The following is a 24,093-nucleotide window of genomic DNA, read 5'->3' as shown; positions in this document are numbered from 1 at the left end:
CTGGATATGTTGACATATTTCAGGAAAATTTCAGAATTTGTCCAATATGGCGCCACAAAACATCGCCTAGGATGGGTGTAAAAATGTTATTAAGATCCTTCGGAACGAAGCAAAGAAATATCTGCGTCTTGTTTCTCATATACTTCCATCCTTCTTCTGCCCGCGAATTCCTTCCACGCTGGTTCCCCATGCATCGTCGATATTCGAAGAACCACACCTTTCTTCAACCTGCCTGACAGTGTGTGTGGCGGGGGAGGGGGGGGGGGGAGGGTTGTTCCGAAAAGAGGGAAAGTGTATTCACAAAGTAAATAGATACCTAGAGTTGTCCATCGATAAGATTTCAGCTCTTCATCCTAGAAATACGAAGAGAGGTCGGACCCCAGCCCTCTCTGAAGAATATTTCTGTCGTCTCCCTTCCACTCACAGGGCAAGCGATGTCAATATACGCTCTTCTATCGGCTCGGTGAACTTTCCACAAGTGTGCGCCCAGTGCTTTTAAGCATCCCTACACAAGGGATAACTGCGGTGCGCTGCACAAAGAGCAGCGTACCGGATCCCTATGGTGCTCCTGGGGCATAATTCCTAAAACTTCTGTTCCGTAAGTGCATTTTCCCATTGGTCAGCCGCCTTCCCTAATGATAAATCCCGCATCGTGATTGGCCTGAATCTTCTCTTCAGAAAATTTTTAGTGTAAAACGTTTTTGTTATTGTGGGCCATGATTCTGAAGTGCCCGTAGCATCATGCAGAGACGCATCAAGCTCACAGAAAGAATACAATGCCTAGAGAACAAAACGGTCATCTTGTCCCAATTAACAATACAATGTTTGGCAAAAGTGAAAGTGTAGTCATCATAAAGGAAATGTTGAATGAAGTCAATAACCTAACGAAATTGTACAAGCTAAGCTTTACGTGCAAAAATTCTGCACCTAAAACAATATCTGGGAGGAAAAGAAAGAAAAAGAGCGAAAAAAAAAGAGAAAAGATGTGAAGCGCGAAAACTGCAAATTCGATATGATGCGCACGCTGCAAAGCTTATCTATTTAGGAGACGTGGTAACTGTATGCACAATCTTTGTTCGCCATACGTAGTTCTGCATAGTTCTGCATTTCAGCATCGGTGATTTGAGTTACCTTGGTCGCCGCGGTTCCGTCACATGTCCGAACGCGCTCACACTGAAAGTAAGCCGTCTGTTCGAAGAAAAAAAAAAGAAAACGTGCTCGAGGTCATGACCCGCGTGATGTAACTTCTTTACCCCGTGCCGACCCTCCCTGCTTAGCTTTCAGCGCACTCGTCGGGACGAGAGAAGAGAGATAGCCATTACAGCGCGCGGCAAATATCACTAACTCCGCTCGTACATCACGGATTCCAGAAAATTTTTCGACGGTCGATTTTTGAGGCAATGAACTCCTTTCGTGAGGCCATTCGACGGTTACTTAAAAAAATTGTTGCATGGCCTCTTGAGGAGGAAGGGGAGGTGAAAACACCCCGTCTATGCCACATATCGCTCTTTTTTTTACTCTTCAAATAATAACAAAACGCTGTAAACAGTAATTTTATTTTACCTCTCAGTTTATTTCTGGAGTGACCTTAACTACAACGCACTTCTTGTAACACTTCAGCTTATTGGGATTTCACCAAGGCGAAGGAAATCACCAAATTTTGCAACAGTTATTTCCCGACTTATAACAAACTGTCGCTATATTTCAGATACTTCATTACTGCGCATTTGCACTTCAGGGACTCTTAGTGCACTGAACGTGAGATGGACCTAAAATTGATTTAAAAATTTCGTTTTCGGGAACATTTCTTTCTTTAAGATCTGTCAAGCTTGCCAGTAAAATCAAGCTTTTTATGAACTGTATAGGTTAGAACATGTGATGCTCCGTCAAGGAAAAAGACAGGAAACAGTAAAATGTGGAAACGCATGCAGTGCCCGCTTGTATGTTGATGCGCATGGGAAGTCTTATTTTTTTATCTGTTTTAAAAAGATTGGGTCCCTTTACCGCTTCTCAGTATCGCACAACTTCAGCCACGTCATCGGCGTCACAAACTGGAGATTCAGCAAGCACATGATCACCGGGCATTGCTTCTCAGAAATGCGACACGTTTTTACTGGCAACGTGTTTGTGAGCTAAGGTGCGCAGAATGTGCTCGGTGTTGCGCTGTTTACGTATTCGGGGCTGTACTTCAAACACAAAGGACAAGGTCTTAAGGGATAACCCCTACTTGCACGGTTCCACCCCTTGATCCTTCGCGTAGGGAATGCAGGGAAGAAGACCTGAAAATAATAGCTGTCCCCACCTGGCAGCTTTCAGCAGTTCGGACCATTCCACCACGGCGAGCAAGAAAAGCTCAAATGAAAGCCCGTTTCGCCAAACTGAGAATCTTGGCACATAAAGGATTAGTCACGTGAAAGCGTGACGAAGAAATATTTGTGTTTCCTGTTTTCTTTTCTAAAGAAAAGGGGTCGGGGATTGGGGGAGAGGAGGAATGTGGAAGTGGTGGTAACACTGCTTTCTGCGGCCATTGTGAGCACAGCAGAAAAAAACCTGCACAGTGACTAACTAGCTGACCCCACACAGGAGTTAACTGACTCTCGAACACTTTACAACCTTGAACATGAAAGCCATCAACAAAAGCCAGTTTTTCCGAATCGAAAATGTTGGCACTGCACGGATTAGTCACGCGAAAGCACGTCCGTACATTGTTGTCTGTGTTTCCCTTTGTGATCGTTGGGCTTGCAGACTCTCGAGTAGTTTATTGTAAGTGTGTGTGTGGGGGGGGGGGGGGGGGAATAGGGAGGGTGGCTTGCGCGTGGCACCAGTGCCGTCTACGGCCACAGAGAACAGCTGATTGGCCCGATAGCAAGGATAGGGGTGGCAAGGGTCCCGGTCTCAGTGGTAGGCCGCGATTCCCGTCTCCTCGATGAAAACCGCCAGGCTCCGGAGCGCTGGTAGATGGGGACGGGAAGGGAAGAGGAGGTGCTCCAGGGTAGTGGCAGGAAGGCCCTGCCTCCGGTAGGGCCTTCCTGCTGGATCTATGCTGCCGGCCTGCTGCTCTTCGTACTGATGACCTCTGTGCCTCCACACCTCTAACCCTCTCTCTTCTATCCACTGTCATCCCATCTCCTCTTTCCCGCAGGCGCTGCGCCGTGCTCCCGACCGGGCTGCAGAAATTAGGCGCCTTTTCCTCTTCAAACCACTACCACCACCACCGATAGCCTGTGAGTCATAGCTCGGGTCCGTGTAACCTCAAATTCCTCGTCAGTCTTGGACGAGAGTGCAGCAACGTGCAGTGCTAAAGTTCAAGAGTAGACAATTTCAAATCTCGGAGCTGCTGACCTCCTCTCCAAGGTGAACTATGGAAGCAAACACGAGGCCTACGTCAATGAAGGTAAGCACCACGGATTTGCAAGAGCTATGAGTCTTCTGTTCATGTTTTTTTACGAGAATTACATCATATAAAGTTTCTTACAAACGTCTCCTCATACAAATGCATATATCTGCTAGATGGTTGGGTCGACCAATCTGAGGTAAATGGCTTCGCTATGCTGTACCTGAAGTCTAGAGTCAACTTACTATGTATTAAATGAGGTGCCGTTGAGTAATAAATCTCCGATTGATGAGCTACCACTGATTTATCAAGGAGTTACTTAAGGATGTCGATTAATTCTGACCACCACGTGCGCTATCTATTACAGTTACAGCAGTGCTTCTTGCATTTCAACCATAGAGAAATCTAAGCACAGAAATGTGTACATCTCGTGAAGCCGCAATGCCACGTATCTAATTTACGCGGAAGGTGATAGACACCACCTTTTATTCGGTTTTTCGTAACGTGTTCGCATACACTGCAAGGCAGCGACAACGTCGCGGGGCTTCTGGAGGCACAATCTATTTCAGAAAAGAAAATATTTCCACCATTCTTTAAACCGGAATATATAGGGAATTTTTTTCCATCGTTTGGTGAGAGTTTGTTTAGCAAGGATGATTTTTCTCTCCCGAGATTCTTCTAAAACCTAATGACGATTCACTGCAGACGCTGGGCGACGCACCCACCTTTGGAGGAGGCGACGTGGAGATGGCCTGGGCTGACGTGTTTAGCGAACAGCAGGATGAAACGATTGCACTGCTGGCAGAAATGGACAAGCGTCACCAGAAGAACCTGGACTTCGAGCGAACGCGCCAGGAGACGGAGACCGACTTATGGATGAAGAGGTATGTATGATCGCTCCATGACCTACTGCGTGTTGTACTTCAATCGTATGTACGACAGCAACTGTACACACTTTAGTGGCCATTGTTGCTGAACCGACTTTTTTTCTTCTTTGCAGCTCGATTGTATTAGTTGAAATCGAGTAGTCCAGTTTAAGTTCGCATGTTCCACATGTGGAGCTACGATAGTGAGTGAATCAACTTTTATTCAAAACTCGTCCGGCAGTTTTCCTTCGGAAGAGGCGATTGGGATGGACCTACGGTAGAAGGAATCTTTATTTTCTTCTAGATATACGGTCCGCGGCTGCGCAGAAGCGTAATCATGTTTATGTGCAAGGTTAGTGCGCCGCATGTATTTTAAAGTAAAAGTTCATTTGTCAAGCTCTGCTGGTTTTACTGGGCCTGCTGCTGCGGTCTAGCACAAATGACTTTTTCTATTAAGGGGACAGTAAACAGAAAAACGATTTTTCTCATATTAGTAAATTACTCCTTCGCCATACCAAAATCACCATGCTTGCCGCGAGAAGACGCTCGGTAAGCGAGAAAACGCGCGAAAAGTAAATGCAGGTTGCAACGCCATCCTTAAGTTCCCACACCAATCGCCGTGGCATCATGAATTTTGACGGTGTCTACAGGGACTTACGTAGTTCTTAGTGGGTAAAAATGACGTACATTGTCCTCTGAGAGAGCCAAAGACTTAAGACAGCAAGTTCAAGGAAATGTCGTTGAGCTGATGTCGCCAAAGTACGGGAAAGGCACTTTGAAATCTGTGACGTCGCGAAATTTAAAACTGAAACTTTGACCTTGATTTTAACTTCTATTAATGAACATATGACGCTGAAATTAACGACAGTCTAGTTTTTAGAGTGTAACTTATCAATCTAAACTGATTCATTGTTCCACTTTGTTGTCCCTTTAACACACTTCCGGCAATAATTTCACTTTCGATGTCCACTTCCGATCATCTTAACTAGCTTCCGGTCACGCTTCATTTTCGGTATAGCTAAGCTGCAAACCTTTGATACAGGTTAGGTACGAAAATGTTGTCGACGCTATAGATGACGTCATCACGCCCCTTTAGAGAAAGGGGTGGAATAGTCCCAGGAAGTCACGTGACAGAGCGCTCATTGGAGCACTGAGCGACAGATTGAGTTGGGAAGAACTTTCGCAGCACGGATATTCGACCTGGGTGCATCGAATATACTGCAGGGTTTTTTTTTTTAATGCGAGGAATTTCTTAGCAGACGAAAGGTACTTTCACCATTTCTCTATATTTATCTCGTCGCCTATGTCGAAATGCTATCGTGGTCGCATCCTTAACTTGAACGCTAGTTTCAACGAGAGCTGCTTTAACACTAGGAGTGGAAACCGGAAGCCAACCAGACATAGCAATGTACGCAAGTTCCGTGAGCATTATGGAAGTAACGTAACGGAAATGACGTGCAGCCACCGTCACCTTAAGCACACTTAACATCTATATTGCAACTGATAAGGACAGTATCTCCAGCAATACCGTGCCATGACGAGGTTCTGATGTCTTATATTTTAATGTTAGCAGGGTTGTTTGTACACGTAAATATGTGCCCTAAAGGCGCACAAAGACAACTAACAAATCACTCCTTTCTCTTGTGCAGGCCGTGTGCGCAGGCTCAGCTACCGTTGGACAGACGAATCCTGAAAGCAGCCCGCTCATCCGACTCGATTGAGGTCTTCGTGGACGGCGGCGCCTCGCGTCCGGTCTCGGATGAGGGTCTCTACGACTGCAGTGACCGCAGGCTCGGCTCCCCATACCGAGTGATTCCATGCCGGCCGTCATGCGTACTCTCCTGTGGGTACCTGGGCGCCAACACGACCGCCAGGGCTGCCCGAACGGTGGTCTTGCCAACGCCCGCTCCATCGAGACATGGTAATCCTAGCCACGACCCTGCTATGGCATCAAGCGCTGCTGCTTGAAAACCGGACAGCTCCGAACCAAAGCGGCCACCTGCGCCGGCCACTCGAGCGCTTTGAATCCCGGCATACGAAGAGGGTGCGGACATCAGCAAGTTTAGAGACAGTTCTGGGCCATGAGACCAACAGCTTTCTCCTATTTGCAGTGATCTCGCTGGCTGCGACCCCTTGCACGATGCCTTCAATCACCTCTCCATCGACATCAGGATGTTCTGACCGAGCACTGACTTACCTTTCGTAGACGACCATCGCCGTGAAACACAGACAGCCCTGACGATTAAATGTGAATGCTTTGCGTTGCCTGGCTCTATGACTCTTGTACATCCTTGTTGCTGCTTTCTGTGCACCTTCTCCACCGACGTTGTGCGTGAGAGTGATCTGTGTATTCAATAAAGCGTGCTTATTCTCTACCATATGAGACAATGCTTCTGCGTCTCCATGTTCTGTGTATCTCACGATAAACACGTGACCCTTTACTCCAAACTCGCGCGTCGCTCATTTCGTAAATATAAAATCCAATCTCAACTCTACGCCTTCATCATTTATATATTATGTTGAACCGTGGATCCAGAACATCAGCTCATAAGTAATCACAGATGATCTTGATTGAATACTTCGGGGGATGTATTGCAATTTACCAATTCTAGACCACGAATCGGCAATGCGTATCCACTTCGAATAAATATCGATAAATAGGCACTAGTTGCGTGATATTCATTCCTTATGTTTGATAAGAAATACATGGGCGTTACCGCTACTTTTCTTCTTCGATGCTTGAAAAGACATTGTGTAATTAAAGAAAAGTAACCGCAGCAACGGTGCATTTGTTATGGCGCATAACTCAAAATCTGCACCATTCCCAGATTGATTTCTAGGTGGCGATGTTCTGCAGACTCAGACTACAACTTGAATATGCATAAAATTTATTATCTTGGATGCCCATCAGTACATTATAGTTATTGACTTAATATTTTTTTTTGTCGAAGTACTTTACACCACGTGGGGTAATCGAGCTAAAGGGTGACGTTTATATTGGGTGTCGCGGACATTTTGTTTAATATTCTGCATATGCTACATTTATCGAAATGCAAGAGTTTGCTTACTGTTTTCGGAAGGATAGACTGTTGGGAGAGTTGCTAATTCATTCTGGAAACAAATAGCGCGAAAAAACGTGGGACTAGTAGAAAAAGTCAGCAATGTTTTCATCTAAAATATCTCTCGCTGAGTACTGATATTAGGATATTTCATAAGGTTTGCCAGGGGGTTCATGTTTTCACATTCAAACCAGCAGCACAAGCATATTTCGTTAAGGCTAAATTAACTCTCGTAAAGCGCATGAGGACACAGAAGTGAGTGAACGCCCGTAAGTCGCTAGCGCTTTTATGCAAATACTGCTTGGGCTAGGCAGTTGTTCTCATTCTCCCGTAGGTTGTCGCTTTCTGTCTGGGGCTGATTTCTCAAAAGCTTTCAGTACGTATACGTGCTTTGTGACATTGCCCGGCAGGCTTCGCCAATTATCTCTACTATAGTGATACGCTGAATTATCATCTCGCGAACTTTGTTTCGATTAACACGTTTCGTGAATTCGGGCCCTACGGGTCCTGACGCTATAGGTAAGCGCTTACTTCTATGCGGTTGGTGTCGCGCTTCAGCGAGCCCTCAGACGATAATCACATAACATAAAATGAATGTATACCAGCTTACCTTGGCGCCCTCGAGAGCTGTTTGAATCAGAGTGATTCGTACTCCACGCCAGTAAATACCGTGTTCTCTTTTTACCATCATGCATGATGCCAGAAGACCATTTAGCAGACTTGGTTTAGTTGGCGCCCCTTGGTTGCGTAGCTTCCAGCTCTAGGCGACAATTCTGTAATATTTTCCAGTATTTTCCCGAAGCTTTGCGCATTTATCAGTTTTCTCAGATGTGTTGCATTCTTTTCCATCTAGATGTTAGCCATCTTCCTTGGTGGCTCGTCGCATCTTCTGTGACTGTTCAAGCAGTAATATCTACAAGACGCTGCCTGTAGAAGCAAAGCTGCTCACACGTCAAGCAAGTGCACAGGTTTCAGGCAACTCCTATATGTAGCGTCGCTTCCAGATTGTCGCTCACATCTATATTACAACACAGATATGCATCCGATCAAATGGCGTCTCGAGGGCGACTTTTTATCTTCCTGCATACGAAATAGGTAGAAGTTACCGGCGCGTATACATCCGGAGGACATTTTCTACGTCAGCAAAGTGACTCTCTTTGGAATATTAAGCGCTTTAACATGTATTGCAGCATTTCGACTGTATATGGGCCCGAAAAGAGATCGAACTACATGACAGGCTTTCTACAAAGGCAACGTATATACAGCGGACGCAGTGTTAGACATCGTCACTTATGCGTCGAGCCCAAACGCATGCGTGGAAATGCTATAGACAGTTGCAGTAAATTCCTTTACCTTCACAGGACATTGGCACTGCAAGCCATATAAACATGCTTGCTGGTGTGTTAGAGCTTGGTCTGTGTGGGGTCGATCGCTGCGATGGATCTCAAATTTCTTAAGTAAAAAGAGATATTTGTGAAACAAACTCTCATCTTCCTCTTCTGCAGCTCTCCCAGAACATGTGCGCCGATTTGTCGGGCGTATAGCAAGGGAGAAGCACAAAGCGAAGGAGAGATGTGCGGGTGAGGAGGTGGGCGAAGAAATAATGAGAGAAAGAAATAGAAGGAAAGATAAAATCTTGGTGAAAAAAGAAATCTCTGATGAGCCGGCGAGACTCGAACCCGCGTTCCCACAATCCGAAGGCGAGCGTCTTGACCACGCGGCTACCCAAGCTTTCTTCTTTCTCTTTTACACTCGGCTACCCAAGCATGCTGACGGAATAGCAAGGGGATAGAAAAGTGAAGTCAGTGTGAGGAGTAGGGAAAGGAGGAGGGGAGGGATTTAAGCATCGCATACGTACACAGAGAGACTGAAATAGTGAGAAAAAGATGCAGAAAGATAAAGAAATAGAGAAAAAGAAAAAAAAAGACAGACAGAAAGAGGAAGCAAGCAAGAAACAGAGGATGAGTAAGACAAAGATATGAAAGAAAGCGAAAGGAAAAGGGAGAGAGAAAGGATTAGAAATAAACAGAGACATAAAATACAGAAAGAACAAACAAAAGAGAGGAGGGGCGTAGGCAGAAATTTTTTCGGGAGGTGGGAGGCACCTCCTTGATCTGAATGGGGGCCGGGCAGAAAAGTGTGGCCTATTTCGGGAGGGGAGCACGGGCGCTGTGTGCCCCCCCCCTTGGCTACGACACTGAAAGAGAGAAAAGGAAAGCGAGGGAGAAAGAAAGAGGAAACTAAAGAGAAACAAAGAAGGCCGCCGAGATCTGTAGAGAAATATATTGTACAGCGAGCGGCAAGCGGCCCGTGCTTCGCTTTGCCAAGCTTTGCGCTACTTAGTGCACCCGCATGTTTAGGGGCGAAGCTTCTTATAGCGTCACCCGTTCATCTCCGTCGTAGTAGTGTGTAACCAGTCTTAAAAACGGAGGGAACGTGCACACATGAAGGCTCCCTAAAGACAATGCGCTGCGACAGTACGTGATATGTATCGCCCTCTCCTCTCGTGCGCTTCCCGCTCTTTCTCCTCTCCTACGTCCCCCCCCCCCCCTATCTTGCCTCGCGGCGCAGCGGCGCTGACGCAGGCAGCGTCACGAGGCAGCGTCTTGACTGAAAAAACCGACCGCCCACGCTGCACAACCGTTCACTGACCACCCCGTATATATAGGCACTGGATTTTGACCTCCAAGGTAGTGCGTGTGTGCGATTTCTCCTGTGCGTGATTAAACAATGAATATTCACAGTGTACATGTAAAATTACAGTGAGCTGCAAGTCGTCATAACTCTCATCGAACCGTTAGTACAAACGCGCCCGATCTCACGTCGGTGATGATGCACTGGGCAGAATTCACGGAAGATTCACGGTTTACCGATGAACCTCCGCAGCTTCGCCCACTCATCATCATTCACTCCGTGGATATGCTGTGATTTTTTTAGCGAACCTCAGGCACTTTGACCGTTTCTATCTTCGTATCTATCTATCTAGCCATTTGCGTCTGGGAGCTCCCCTGGTCGTCTCAATAACTTGTAATATAGCAAAATTGTCACAGCAGGAGATCGGTGTATGGCGAACACGTTTCACTGGTCATGACATGAATAACGCAAAACGCCTGTCGCATAGGTCATGAAACCCTTTCCACCAGTCACGCGTGACACATACCCGCATACCGCAGTTCATGTTATGCGGGTATGTGCCCCAGGTGATTGTCTGAATCAACAAGATCATGCGAGAGGCGTCGTTGCCCGCGCTGCGTCGTCTCGCATGGCGACCCAAGATGCCTTGGGGACCCACGCTAGTTTTCGTTTTTTGGGTCTTTTGTCAACGCGAGCGCAAGAGCCCAAGAGTGGCTTGGGTTCTGCGAATGCGCCCTGGCGTCTTGGGCCGCCAGCGAGACGACGCAAACGCAGCACGGGCCACGACGCACTATGGCCCGCGTCTCGCATAACTTTAATTTCGCCCCGTGTGGCGCACTGTGCGTTTGACCCTTTACGCCACCTGCGTTTCACCAAACTCCAAAGCAGTGCTCCGCCTTCGATCACAAGAGCAGCCTACTCAATGCAGCTTGGGGACCCATTGTCTTGGGTCGCCAGTTCTGAAAGTCTCTAATCATATCGTCGGTTTGGGGACGTTAAGGGACCCCTGACAGCGAAAGCCTTGTCTGCGACTTTTCTGCTGTAATTTGTAGCTTTGTGCCGGGTAATCTGGAATTGAATCGTGAATGCTCTAACGCATCGTATAATTATTGCTTGCGTCGTTAACTGAGTACAATTTTGCGTCAGCTCGAAACACCCGCCTAAATACCGAAAAATATCAGGGGCCCAAAGCGGAGGAGCGCCTAACATTTCAAAACGGGGCTCCGCGCGCTGGAAAGAGTGAAACGATGCGGGTGCTTCGGTATTGTTAAGTACGTGCCCTACGCCCCTCTTCCCCCTACCAAGAAAAGAAATCATTCCTGGCCGAAGCAGCCAGAACTACGTTGAGAGCTGCCCGACACCAGAGCGAGAGAGGTGACGAACAATGGTCTTCGCCGGGTGCCCATTGGGTTAATGTGCGCGTCCCGCAAATATTCTCTGACGTCGACAATACTCATTTTACTGGTGAAACGCCACACGGGGCCTCTGGCTCCGTCATACTAGTGGCGATGTCGCGAGGCGCTGAAAACACAGATGAGCACTCACGTTTACTTTAAAACCAATTTAAATATCTTAAAGGCAACGTTCGTCTCTCATAACCGGTCAGAAGTGCCCACGCATGCAGGACTATCAAACAACACAAGCATCTCGAGTTCCCAAATTCGATGTCAGGGGTCCTTTAAACCCCAGCAATTATTATTTGTAGATAAGAATCAAACGACCTCAGAATATTCAGGTAGTCATCTAACGAATGTGTTATGAGCAAGAAACTTCGTTGGATACGGTGCTGAATGGAGACGACTTTTCCGAAAAAATAGCCTCTTTATTGCAGATACTTTACATCAGTTACGTATGCTACTCATCTCCGGCGTACTGATGTAGGGGTTACAGTGCTCGGCTGCTAACCCGATGTTCGCGGATTCGATCCCGGCCATGGCGGTCGCACTAGGAATGGAGGCAAAATGCTAGAGGCCCGTGCACTGTCCGATTTCAGTGCACGTTAAAGAACACCAGACGGTCAAAGTTTCCAGGGCCCTCCATAAACATATATTTTCGTCCGCCATAATCATATGGTGTTTTGGGGTGCAAAACCGCAACAGATATTATTGGCATGCCTCCCATCTCATGCCACATTACATGATTAGTCTATGATACCTGTGCTCTTTAACTGAAGTTTAGTTGGGCGTCACCGATAGTCTGACATGATGTTTTTTTCTGGTTATTCAAGGCAAAGCCGATCTGCCTATATTGAATATGATTTGTCACTCCGTCGAACGTAGAGATAATGATTTCAGAACGTTTCCAGGGTTAGGTGGTCACTGGGACAGTAAATTTAATAATATACTGTGCAGTCATGGGCAAAACGCCTAAAGTTAGTCTTGTTAGATGCGGGTGGATTTTTAATAAAATAAGAAATAAGTTCGGAGCCAGAACAGTCCCCGGAGGCACGCCTGATATTACTTAGTTTACTACAAAATTTTGGTTATTAATTTCGAAACTGCGTATGGTTTCTTAGATAAACACTGATCTAGTCATTATTAGGTCCGTTACATATTATTATTTCGATTTCCACAGGTAATTTAGTTACAGAAGAAGCAATGGACTAAGTGTACTTACTCATTTCTTGCAGAAAAAGAAGAAGATTGTAAAAAATCATTGCTGTTTTCAAAAGAAAAAAAATTAACAGAAATGGCTTTACCAGAGATTAGAGGTAAACTAAATCACAACTTATAAGATAAACTACTTATTGCAGGGTTTCGGTCAGATTTCTAATCTACAAAATGAACCGCGCTCAATTGCCGAATAGAGGGACAGACGCTTATCGAGACAAACAGAGAAGGACTGCCTCTCATTGAAGAGAACGAACAATTTCACGCGACGATGTCTTCACCGTTGCAGCGAATAAACATGCTTTATTGAATATGCAATACCTTTTGCACACAACGTTAGTGGAACAGCTCCGGAGCAAGCAGGCATGAATTCATATGCCCAAGTGAACTGTCATTGAGGTCGGCAATGTTCGGACTTGGTCTCGTAACCATGCACTGCTTCTGGTCTTGCGGATGTCCGCACCCTACTCGTATACTAGTATTCGGAGCGCTCGCGTCACGGGAGGCCGGCTTGGTTCGGGGGTAACCAGTTTTTACGCAGCAGCACTTGACGCCACAGAAGGGTCCTGGCTTAGAAACTCTTATTAGATGTGAAGCATCTTATAGCGGCGTTCAATCCGGTGGTGGTGGTGTGCGGCGTGACCACCCTTACTGCGCAAGCCCTCTCCACACAACCCCTCTCCACTTCCCATTCCCCTCCCCTTTGACATCACCCTCTCCACTTCCCCTTCCCTCTCTCCATCCACTTTCTCCCCTCCCCTTTCCCTCTCTCCCCTTTCCCTCTCCCATTTGCCTCTCTCCCCTCCCCCTCTGAAACGCGGGCTCTACATGCCGAAACGCTGCTTCGCATCGTCTCATGGTCCCCTTTAGCGGGAGATGGTGTGATTTTATTGCTACATGAATTATATGCACTCGCAAGAATTTTATTATCGTTTATTCATTAAATTAAGTTGCAATTTATGTGTGGCTTTTTGTCTTCTTCGAATTTAACTTGTATTATTTATTGACTCAACTCATAATACTGACTAATATTGACTTCATTGTGTAGCTCTGTTGCTTATCGTAGGTTTCCCAGGCACGTCAACTATATTGGAGTTTAAAGTGACCCCGCAACACTTTTTGCGCGTAGTACGAAAACGCAGCCCATCGGAAGTCGAGGCTCCTGAGAGCACGTGAGCGAAACAATATAGCGCAGCACGCGACCCTCGAATTTGCCGTTAATTATCAAATTCATCTAGAAATCGCTCTCTTTTCTCTCGACAAATCATGCCATATACCCATGTCCACGGCCATTGGCTGATTTGCGCATCGCATCCTACATAGTTACCATGGCGGCAACGGAATTCCGCCATGTGCCCGCGACAACACCAGAAGTAAGGCGCGCGTTCGAAGAAAAAATGAAAACAATGAGTTCAAGGTCATGACGCGCGCTGACGAAGGAACGCATCTTTTTGCCCCTTTGTCATCCCTCTCCCTACGTAGCTTTCAGGGCGCTGGCTGGAACGAAAGGAGAGAGAAAGCGCTTGAAGCGTGAGGCAGATCAATGTAACTTCGCTCGTACTTGAAGGATTCTAAAAAAGTTTACGGCAGTCAATTCGTGAGGCAATGACCTCTTATAGTGGAGACATCGTACCAAAATTATTTGCAAAAGTGCTGCAGGGCCCCTTTAAAGGGCCCCTCATGGTCCGGCGTACTTGGCACTGATATTGCAACACAGACGCCACCTTTATCCAAAAACAAAAAAAAGCCTGTGTAATTATAATACAGAGCGAGCGTAGTGATCGTATAAATCGCTAGGCACACGTGGCTGATTGCCAGAATGTTGGTACGTTAAGGATTAGACAATAATTACTGAAACATGCTTATTCGTTTGCCATATGATAGTTTAGCCCTACATTTGATTTGGGGTAGGAAAGCATTGCAGGAAAGCTTGGAAAAACACGGTAGGACGCAAGTTTATTGCAATTTCAGCGATGCAACCATATCGTCCATATGCATGTCAGGGATGTTTAGATGAACCTTGACATAATGATTTACTGGTCAGTCAACCCGGAAAGCATTAGCGCAATATTCATCACTCAGCAATCGAAGGGACTTCTCTCCAATGACAACCACTTCGCGCTTGCTTCCATAGTTCACTGTAAGGAAAAGGCTAGCACATCAGAGAATTCAGTATCGTCAAGTCTCCACGAACTAGGTAATAGTGCACGTTGTTGCACACGCAGAAGTCTCAGCTAGGAATCACATGCGTTTGGGGTTAGGCGCGCCGACGTTATCAGTCGCATACTGCAGGGCAGATGAGCTGTTCCCAATTGTCGCAGACGGTAGTGGTAAAGCCCCTCCATCGCGTCTACTGCCGCTTTTTTAAGTACCGCCATCTATTGTTCGACGAAGCGCCCACTTCCGGTTCCGGAGCTTCCGGAAGGAAGCTCTTGAGCCACTTCCTTCCGCTTTTTCCTTCCATCTTGTTTCTGCGCACGCATGTGATAACGCGAGAAAGCACATATTTGCTTCTCCGTTTCGCAAGTGTTGTTGTGTTGAGGTTCGTCGTAAACTGCCTGCCGCCGAGCGAGTTTTCGCTGGGTGTTTCTGCGTCGCGAGGGCGTGGGCGGGCATGGGGCAGGTGCATCAACCGGAAAAGCAGCAGAAACATGATGGCGGCACTTCGGCTTCCGCTAGGCGTTGAACCGGTGTAAAGGGAGAGGGGGCGGACGAGTTGGCGCTACTTAACCTAGCCGGCGGAAAACGCATGGAGGGGCTTTAGGTAGTGGCACCCCCCCCCCTCCTTTCTCCCTCCCTCCTAGAGAAAAAAGAAAAGACCAGACAGGTATTTGCAAAACATAGGGATCGCAAAGGGTAACGAATTTCGCGGAAACGGGCATTTCTTTGCTTTTTGACGCTAAAGGAGGTTAAGGGTGGAAATACCTCAGGGTTTGCAAGAAGGCTCGGATAGCGTGACATTGTTCAGGCTTTCCTTCCGGCGCTCCCTACAAAAAAAAGACGTAGTGAAACGGGTGAACGTTTCTTCAAATGTTCACCACATGCCACCTTGTTCTTTGTCTAGAAGTACAGACCTGAAGAGGTGAATAGTGCAACATCATGCACACTGTGCCTGCCACAGCACACAATCCGAATACCAGGCAAAATATCCTGAATTTCTCACGAACGAACGCCCCGCATCATATGCGCTGGGAACTCCGGCAAGCTAACGAGACCGTGATCCATCTGACCTTACGTCTTCTGAGAATCGTTGGAAGGACACTTTAACAAACTTAGGAAAATTCCACACGGGCACCAACATACAAGCAAGCACTGCTCGCATCTGTACTCAGCAGTGCGCGCTTTCTGTCTCCAGATCACGCGTTCTAAACTATGCAGATTATAAAATCATTGCTTTTTCTTTCCTTTTTTTTTCAGGCAAACTCGCGAGATCTCGAAGTCGGGAATATGATTCAGTACACTCCACGCAGTTTCTTGAAAAGGAATTTTGGCGCATCGCATCTTCATTGCACTAAATACGCTCGAATTGCAGATGCACAGAAATTCAAATATTAAGTGTAGTGATTTAATCATTAATCGCTACGAACACTGATCAATCATGTTCGCATTCGTAAAATTCTAATCAGCTCAAGAGGAGAGCTGAATAAGAGGAGAGGTAAAATCGATTTCTTCTGACCTCCTGTATAAGTAACGCAGTAACGTTGGGGTGGGCTCTGGAAATAATTTGACCGTCTGGAGTTCTCGTCTGTGCGCTTAAAGCATGATACAAGAGCGTCTCGTGTTACACCTCTCCCGAATCGCAACCGGGAATCGAACCCATGACCTCGTGCAAAGCAGTGCAGGGAAGCAGTATTTCTTTTTCGTAGTTAAGAATTACACGAACGTCCGTCTGGTCAGGAAACGTGATAACGAAAGTGTTGCTGTGAATGACCACGTCGATGCTGAAAACAAGCACTGCATTTTGGAACCCGTTCGGGCTCAAGAGCCGTCAGTTTCTTTCTTCGTCAAAATAGAACATCGGGAGGTTGTAGTTAGCAGCAAGAGTGTAAGGCGGAGGGGAACGAAAAAGAAAAAAACAATTTGCAGTGAAGAAAAAGACCTAAAAGTAGCACAGTACAGTTCCCCACAACAAGTAACTGGTGGTCTGGTGGATATGGTACTTCCGCAAGTCGTGGGATCGAATCCCGGCCGCCGCATCTCCCATCGAGGTGAAAATGCTTGACACCCGTGTACTTAGATTTAGGTGCAGGTTAAAATAAGCTCAGGTGGTCGAATCTCGGAGCCCTCCACTCCAGCCTACCTCATGAGCTATGGTTTTTGATGATATCTGGGTTTAACGTCCCAAAACCATGATATTTATGAGAACGCCGTAGTGGAGGGCTCGGAAATTTCGACCCCTGGGGTTCTTTAACGTGCCCTAAATCTAAGTACACGCCATAGCATGGTTTTTAACAACTATTATTATTACAAGTAACTATTCAATGTGGGCGATTATAGATCGCTTTATAGCGATAAAGGGGTGGACGCTGATGGCTGTTCTGGGCAACGACAGTATCTCACACACTGCCGGCATGTGGTCTTCAGCATTCACTTGTACGCCTCCGGCAGACCTTCGCACGTGTTAATGAAGGATAGTGCTGGCTAAATGAGGGCTAATGTCGGCTAGTATTTGCTAAAAGCTGCTAATGACGGCTTAGTGTACCCATATGCTAGAAAGGTATCGTAATGAGAGCGACGCCTGCGCTATATCGGAATATTGCAAAGTAGGCCGTGATCAATTCTTTTTTTGTCTGAAAGCGAAACGCAGCCTGTGATGATGACAAAACCTGTGACGATTAGCGTTTATTGTCGAAGCAATATCCCGGCAGAAGCCACAGTTCTACGCTACTAGCGGGGAAGCTAGTAGAGTAGAACTATACGTCGCACATGCTACACAAGGAAGACGGCCAATCATCTCTTGTCACATGGAAATATCGCGTCTAAAGTTCTTGGCATTCACACATGTTCTTCTGAGGACACCTCGCCAAAGAATGTTTAAGCAGAAGAAATAAGAACACTGAAATGCACCGAGGAATGCACTTAGGCCCCCATATATAGAAGTGAAAAAATACTGGAATTATTTCGCTATAGATAGCTTGCACGTGACGTCATGGATGCAACGTCTGCATGTACTGGCACTCCGCGATGGCGGCTTTCATGACCAGCAGGTTGCGGTTGACCTGCTTCAATGTGATAACGACCTGGCAGTAACGCCTGAATAACGAAAGAACCTGCATGAGCTCTCTGATAACATCGCTGGGGCTCAGTGACGTACGTCGTAGCCATCTATACCATGCAATTCGATATAGATTTACCGTAATTTACCGTAGTTTCCGTGCGAATTTCGATGCGCAAGTTGGCTGCACTGTATAGCTTCGCGATAATACAGAAAAAAAGACGCCTTCGCGACATTACACGATGGTATATATAGCGTATTTTCTCCCATATAAACCGCACGAAAAAGATATAAACGTTCAATAAAAGAGGGGGCGCGCTTATATGCAGGAGTTGTATGCATATCTTTTTTCTTTTAGTAGTGTTAAAGTTCGTGGCGCCGGTTATATGCCAGAAAATACGGTATATAATTTTTTGTAGATTTTATTTTTCCGCGGTTTGTAGTTGGGGTGTGCTTTACTTGTTGCGGTATGCAATACGCGAGAAAATACGGTTAATGCTGCCTAAACATCTTCGTACGCTTCTTGGCCTGCTATTCTGGCGCCGGAAGCATCCAGCCCACTTTTGTGTCAACTGTCGGCCTTGTTCCTCAATATTGTGCTAAGCCCGAATTCTCTCCACGTTGTACTAAGTCGATTATCGCCAGGTTGGGGAGAGCGGCTTAGTCCGTTTCACGACAGCTATCGTGTTAACAAAGGGAGTGCGGAAGTGGCCAGGTGAGGTCAAATGCCGTGAAGAAAAGCAAATTCTGATGTGTCATCCCGCGAAAAAAAAAGTACAGGTGGTAGCACGGTGTTGGGGCGGCGGGGGGGGGGGGGGGGAGTGGGCAAGGCGGGGTATGACTCCGCTGTACTAGTGGTCGTACACTTGGATATGCAAACTGCTCTGATTGGACAAGAAGTATGAGACTCAAATCTTGGGCTCGAGCAAGCTGAAACTCCTGTCAGTCTTCTACTTGACTTCGGAGGGTGCTGAAAGGTGCACTGCAGAACGAAAAGATCTCGTCGGACCATTTCGACTTTCTCGGATCTGCAAAGACTTCTCTGCCGAACGGACTATGGATTCGAGCACGGGGAATACATCCTTTGATGTAAGTCACAAGAATTTTTAAGTATGATGCATTTCGTGTGTTCATTTTCCATGTTCACTGACCAGGAATTCACGACGTCAAGTGTCGTGCAAAAACCCCTCGAGGCAATTATATATATCGGCAGTGTTTCGTAGCTTTCTTGTAATGTTTCGCTACTACGTTTGAAATGCGGGGCCAGCTTAGAACGTGTAAAACGAAATAAGCTACACCCATTAATTGATCTCTGATCAATAACGCCTCAACGATCAGGCAATGAGACACGCTCGCAAAGCAACAAAGTTTGACCACCACGTGTGCGCTCTACATTACAGGCCGCATCCGACGAGAGTGGCCATCACCAGGCTGGAGGGTTCCCGACTCACAACCACTGGCTCGCCTACTTGCAAGGCCAGTGGGATTACTGGACCTACCACTACGCCCAACTTGGAGTTGGTGGACAGGTACGTACTTAACTGGTGGCATTGAAGTTGAATCCTCTGACTAATGGCTAAAGAATCGTAAAAGAAGTTGAAAAAAATGTAATGCGTATAAAAATGAAAACACAGGAAATGACAAAAAAATTGCGGGAACTATGCACTAAGTCGGGCAAAGGCTGGCACAGCGAAGCTAGACGTTCCTCACGTGTTTAGGCTAACGCAAGTGGCTGTTTAGGTTTGGGTTGCTGTTATGTTGCATCTGGTTGTTTCTTCGTTATGATATTTTGTAAGTACATCTTCCTATGTTGTAACTAGCTTTTGCTATAGGATAGACCATCTGCGCTCTGCAATGCTTCGTGCGACTTAGTCCAAATTTTCGCATTTTTAAAACGAATGCTCAAGAATGTCTTATAGTCTCTGACCCGTTTTATTCACACAAGCCGGTTGATTGGTTGGTTTCCGGAACACAGGCTCAACCCACCACGGGGCGTCGGCCATGAAACGTGCGGCAGTAGAATTTGCGAAAAAAAGTGGGATATGTGAAAAGGATAACTTATAGGGAAGCCAAATTGTTTGTGGTAATTTCTTTTTCTTTTTGAAATATTATATAAACAAATGCTTAATAATCGAATGCATAAACAGCTACAGAGAAATAAATGATTACATATTTATGTACTTATTTTATGAACATGGTAGTGTGTTTGTTTCTTTTATATAATTAAATGCGGTATCACGTATGTCCCTGTTGCATTGCTGACGCCCCTAAGGAGAGTAAGGGCGATGTTGAAAGCTCAAGGTAAACTTTTTCGAAAGGTGGTTTTTGAAGTCTTTGCCTTATATTTTGATATCTGTGGCACTCTGTGAGGAAATGCTCTATCGTTTCTGCTTGATTACAATGGTTACATTGAGGTTAAGGAACGAAACCACGCCTGTGCAAAAAAAAAATTTAGTGACGGTATTCCTCATCTAAGTTTGGTTAATGTAACTTACAATTGCCTTGCGCTACTCCATGTGCTATTGCACCGAAAGCTAAGGTGCAGCAAATTTGTCGTTTGGCAGAAGATGTTCCTCTTTCCTACAGAAATTTCGGAATCGTGCGGTGGTGTTATTAGAGGAGGGTCTTAGGACATGTCCTTTAACGGATGCTGCCGCCAGGGTGTCCGCCGCTTCATATAATTTTAGTCTAGTGTGGACTGGTACGGAAACCAGAGGGACGTGCCGTACAGGATTGCGAATATAGTAGTAAAGTTCTCTTAGGCAGCTCGACGACTGTGGTGTCGATAATGTAGCGCAGATGAATGTGATCTTCATCCCGTCCATCATCTTCGTACCACCGACGCAGCGCCGGAAATTTCTCTGAAGATCGTCGCCATTAAATGCTTCGACCTATTCTTCCTCTGTGTGTAGAGGCATAGCGTAGAGTGCACTACAGGCGCAATGCTTCAGACGGCGGAGCCGATGAGCATTTATGTAGCCATGGCTTTTGCTGTTTTGCTAAGTTCTGCAAATTTCCTTTCTTTCTTCTTCTGTTTTTTTTTTTTTTTTCTTTGAAGAACTTCTCGATGGGCGAGTTGGTGCATGCCGGCGGTGAGAATCGTTGCGCTTATAATCGGTCGAACACAGGGAGAAAATACGAATTAGACGGAAAAAGAGCTGACTGTGAACTGTCTTTGTTCATTTGCTCGCGTCATATATTGCGCTGTTTCCGTCTACTTCGTTTTTAAATGCGAAGCATTTCTTAGGAACCTTTGGCACTTAGACCTTTTCTATCTATCTATCGATCCATCATCTCATCTATCTATCTCTATCTATCTATCTATCTATCTATCTATCTATCTATCTATCTATCTATCTTCTATCTATCTATCTATCTATCTCTATCTATCTACTATCTATCTATCTATCTATCTATCTATCTATCCGCCACGTCTGGCTGCTCTCATGATCGCCTCCATAACTTGGGTGTAGTCGAAAATTCGCATGTGAGGGTAAAAGAATTTGACGAATATGACTGTCTGGTCATGACACGAATAACGTGAAAATCCCGTCGCGTAGGTCGTCAAACGCTTTGCTCCAGACACTGTGGCACATACCCGTTCACCACGGGCCGCGGTGTACGGGTATGCGCCACAGGTGATTGATAGTTTATATACCAGGAACGTGAGAACAGACATTGGTAACTTAAATGCGAGAGCGTTAGAAAAACCGATATCGGCAGCGTTGACCCGACCAATGAAAAGAATGAAAATTAGGATCCCAGGAGGAATCGAACCCAAGGATTCTGCGTGGCAATCATGCATTCTACCACACAGCGATGCCAGTTCTATAAACTGGGGTCGAATTCACAAAACTTCTCTTTCGTAAGTGCGTTTTTCCATTGGTCAGCTGGTTTCGCTAATGATATGTCCTGCATCGTGATTGGCTGAAACATTCTTACGAAAATTTTAGCTTATGATGTTTTTTTGGAATACGGGCCCTGGTTTGTAAGAGCATGCAGGCGTAATGTCGCTCCAACGTCAATTGTGGTTGTGGTGCTTGCTATCTAATTTTACAAGAAAGCAATAAACACTACATGATACTCCTACGATGTGTGCTCCTACGATACAGGCGTCATATCAGACTAACGTCTGTGGTTCCAGTGTTGGCTCCGCTTTTATAGCAGTCTACTAAACATTACATTTGTATTCCTTTGATTCAACAACCGATATTGAAGCATTGCTCGACCCCGGAGGAATACGCTAACGAAAGTTACGTATGACATTCAAATCATCGCAACTTAAAGGGCATTTAGTGCGCCACAACGACGCAGTGTCCTTTTCATTTCTTACGAGGCTGGGCGATGGCCTCATACTGACGGAGGATGATGCCAGATTGATTTACAGCCGCTTTGTAGACTAGGCTACGTAGAACACACGCGCCCAGGTAGTCTACGAATACGACAAGCGCCATCCACTGATGTTGATCTACGTAGCACTATTCAGGCCTACTAGCTTCGACGGCCTATAGACCTTTTTTCGTGGGCGCCGCCATATTGCCTAGCGGGCGGCGCAGTCTCTGGTCTGGCAACCCACTGGCATGTGCGAAGCTCCGCGTTTGTATGGAAAGTATGCGTGCGGCTGCAGTTGCAGTCGGATTTTTTCGTTCTGGCGCGCTGAATTTCGCATCGAGAGATGCGGTCTACGTAGGAAATGAGTCTGTGAGGCATCCTGAAAAGGTTTCATCCGTTGAGAGTAAATGATGTTAATATACGTCGGCGCGAACGTGTTGCAAGCGGTCGAGGTCATAAATTTTCGGCACTGCCTGTTGGAAAACTACGCAAATATTTGGACTCGTTCTGGCAGGGCAAGCAAGTTCCGCCACTCTTAGGGTATACAATGAATTTTTTTCTTGGACTGCAATCTTTTAGTTAGTTTTTTTTTTTTCATTCACAGTGTGTTTATGCTGACGCACCGACTACCGCTCGTACATGCGGTCGTGAGTGAACACGCAGTGTCCATTTCATGGCAGGGCATCTGTTTGCTCACAGACAGTTGCCAACCTTGTTTCTAAACTTTTAAGTGACCGCTTATTACTCCCTCATTTATTGCCCACCGGTGTGGACGAAGTTAGAGCTGTTTACAGGCATGTGCTGGTACATAAAAACGATGCTGATGTTGACATGCCGGCGCGCTTATTTTTCTTTTTTCTTTTAAGAGTCGTGATATTTGATTGGATTTTGCGGCGATGAGATGAAGATAGTTAGAGAGTTTCCTCTGCCGGTGGGGCACGAAGCGCGCCCGGGCTCGTGCCTTTGATCGGCATCGGATGTGATTCGCGTTTTTTTTTATTACTTCGTATACCAGATGTACTGTTCTTGCGAAATGCTTGCTGTCGTTCGCAAAGCTAAGCAGCAAAATTGGCAGTTCAATAAACACTAGATGAGCGTAACAACGTGGTTTTTGTATCGCGCTTAGAAGAGAATTAACTATGTTGTATATTACTGCGCGACTTAGCGGACACGGTTCTTGACAACGTAAAAATTTGTCTTCCTGAGGAAATTGTTCTACGCACGGAGCAACAGAATTTTTTTTGTTTGTTTGTTTTGTTTGTTTTTTTTTTTTTTACTATTCGGCTTTGATATCGCTCATCGTATACGATACACCCCCCGTCTTACGGAAGTTGCAACCTCACGACAAAGATCTCGCCACCCCTTTTGATGTAGTGTGCATTGAATGTTCGGTTTTAGAAGGCTGGTACGGAGCAATAATTAAATTCATGATCGGTTACCCCGCTGCGAAGTGAGGGATTTCTCGTCTGTGCTAATACCGGTATACACCAACTGCACAGATCACCGTGTTGACCCGAGCTACGAAGCTAATTGTTAGACCAAACACATCATATTAAAATATAATAATAAAAGGCGAAAACAACTCAGGTGGCTACTCGAGTGGTACTTGATGTTTGAACTTTAGCGGACAGGGCCGTACTTGACCGCTTATGTTTGTTCGCAAATCTGGCCATATTCGATTGACGTTTGACTGCGTGGAACACTGGAAATTCCGGATATATTGCGGTACTTGCCAATTTAGAACTAGTACGTAACACAAACGATGTACCTTGAAGAGTGCGCACAAGCGCAAACACTCCGCGTTTGGTGATGCACGTCGCATACTTATTCAGACAGCAGTTTCCTTTTTCTAGTCGTTAAACAACCAAAAACGCACAGTGGTTTTCTGTTGACCTTTGCTGGCTGACATCGCAATAAAAGAGAACTAAATCCGCAGGTCGACTTAAAACCGCAAAAATTGTTCGAAAACGCCACTCATCCAAGCACCAGCCCGCACACGCCGTCGCGCACAAGCCAGAAAGGAGGAAAGCGCTGGTTGCCAGTC

Source organism: Rhipicephalus sanguineus, chromosome 2, assembly GCF_013339695.2.
Source record: "Rhipicephalus sanguineus isolate Rsan-2018 chromosome 2, BIME_Rsan_1.4, whole genome shotgun sequence".
NCBI classification, from domain to species: domain Eukaryota; kingdom Metazoa; phylum Arthropoda; class Arachnida; order Ixodida; family Ixodidae; genus Rhipicephalus; species Rhipicephalus sanguineus.
Note: the sequence above shows the minus strand (reverse complement) of the source record.